Source organism: Chrysochloris asiatica, unplaced genomic scaffold, assembly GCF_000296735.1.
Source record: "Chrysochloris asiatica unplaced genomic scaffold, ChrAsi1.0 scaffold00036, whole genome shotgun sequence".
NCBI lineage: Eukaryota > Metazoa > Chordata > Mammalia > Afrosoricida > Chrysochloridae > Chrysochloris > Chrysochloris asiatica.
This window is the reverse complement of record NW_006408554.1, coordinates 9,641,879-9,643,935: the sequence shown is the minus strand read 5'-3', so window position 1 is coordinate 9,643,935 and position 2,057 is coordinate 9,641,879. Positions and strand designations below refer to the sequence as shown.

General features: G+C 37.7%; 1 pseudogene across 1 annotated transcript in view; it reads left to right on the top strand.

Annotated features, from left to right (window-relative positions):
• LOC102830817 overlaps positions 1-2,057 on the top strand; it is a 256,587-nt pseudogene that overhangs the window by 232,540 nt on the left and 21,990 nt on the right. The gene's annotated exons all lie outside the window — the stretch shown is intronic.

The following is a 2,057-nucleotide window of genomic DNA, read 5'->3' as shown; positions in this document are numbered from 1 at the left end:
TTGTTGGCGGAGCTCTTCACTGCACTTCCACCCAATCCACCATCTTGTTTGTTCCTTTCTCTGTGTTATATTTTGAGATTACTTTGCAGAATCACCATATGGAAGGCCTATAATTACACCATTTTTTCTTCCCTTTCTTTTAGAAGTATTGTCATTTTCATCATTATATTCCTGGTTCTGTTTAATTAGTTTTGTAGGTTTCTTTTATTTTTAAATCTTTACTAGACTTCATATCTGGGTGATGCTGTCATGTTTTTGTCCCAGGTTGTTTTCTGATATAATTGGTTTTCTGTTTGAAAGATTCCCTTTAATACTTTTTGGAGGGCCAGTCTCATGGTTATCAACTCCCTTAATTTCTGCTTGTCAGGGAATATCCTGATTTCACCCTCATTTCTGAAAGGCAATCTTGCTGGACATACTGGTTTTTGTTGGTAGTTTTTTTGTTTTGTTTTGTTTTGTTTTTTCCCTTTAATGGATTTACATTTGTCTTCCCACTATCTTCTTGACCACGTGGTTTCTCATGAGAAATCAGTCATCAGTTTCATTGAGACCCCTTTATAGGAGATACTTTCCTTTTCTCAAATTGATCTCCTAATTTTTTCTTTGTTTGGTTCTATGAAGTTTGATTATGATATATCTTGGGATATTCTACTATATGGGATTCATTAGACTTAGACGGAAATTTCATCTTTCATGGTATTTGGGGAATTTTCTGCCATTGTGTCTTCAGAAATTCTATCTGTACTCTTTTTGTCTCTTTCCCTTCTGGGATAACTAATATGTGTATAATGTTTCTCTTGATGATGTCCCACGTAGTCCTTAGGTTTTTATCTTCTTCATTTTTTCCCATCTTTTTTTGATTGTTCCACAAAAAAAATTAGTATCAAGGAATTTGTCTTCTATTATTTCAGACTCTTCCATGGATTCAGTTCTTCTGTGTCCTTCCATGTTGTTGTTGTTAAGTGACATTGAGTTGTTGCTGACTCACTGCAACTCTATATAGAATATCCAAGGAGAGACTGGTGAGTTTGAACTGCTCACCTTGGGGTTCAAACTGATCTTGTGATCCAGTGCTTATCCTTTCATGAAATTGTTTATTTCTTATATTTCATTGTTAAGTTTCTGAAATCTAGTTGTCTTCTTCTTCTTCTTCTTTTTTAAATGTGTTCTATTTCTCTACTGAATTTGCCATTTTACACTTGTATTATTTTCCTAGATCTTCCTAGTGTGTTTTTCTCTTTAAAGACCCTAAATATTATTCTTTTGAGTTCCTTGTCAGATGGATTTTTTTTTTTTCAATATTTACAAATGCTTTATTCAACCCATTACAGTAGGCAAGTGCCCAGCTAAGTAACAAAGATACAAGCGAGGTATTCTGGGTTAATGCAAGAACTAGTGGGTTACATAGGGCTTTGAGCATCAAGGCCAAGGAGAAAGCACCGTGGTTCAGAATCAAACCTCCCAGAGACAGCTACTGTCCCAACACTGACAGGCACTTTCTGATCACAGCTGGTCACACCGGAAGGCAAGTTTTCAACATGACATCATTTTAGTGAAGTTAGGAGAACAGGTATTAAAGAAATGGAAACCGTAACGTGGTGCACCTTTGCTGTTCTTGCTTTGGAAGTCACATAATGGCACTTGAATAAGAACATCCTGGTAACAATGGGCCATAGAGTGGGGAAGCCTCTGTGTGGCTCCCTCGTGCTTCCTTGCCAGGTTCCCTTCCTTCATACTTGCACTCACGCCTTTAAGTCAGATGCCCTGATGTTGAAAGTCTCACAGTACCCAACAAAGTCTCTTAGACAGCAGCAGCTATTCCTGAGGAGCATCCTGGGCAGATGGTCTATGACCATCTCTGGCTAGCTAACCTCTGTGAAGTCGTTACCCCTGATCAATGCCTAATTGAAAGCATAATTTGGAAGGCTGATTCAGGAAGTAGACTGGGCCAGAAAATGATCAAATGCACAGAAGGTCTTACTTGTAGCTACCAAACGGTTTCTTACATAATTATTAGAAATGCATTGGAGTTCACAGCTGGTAATCTGTAAACTGCT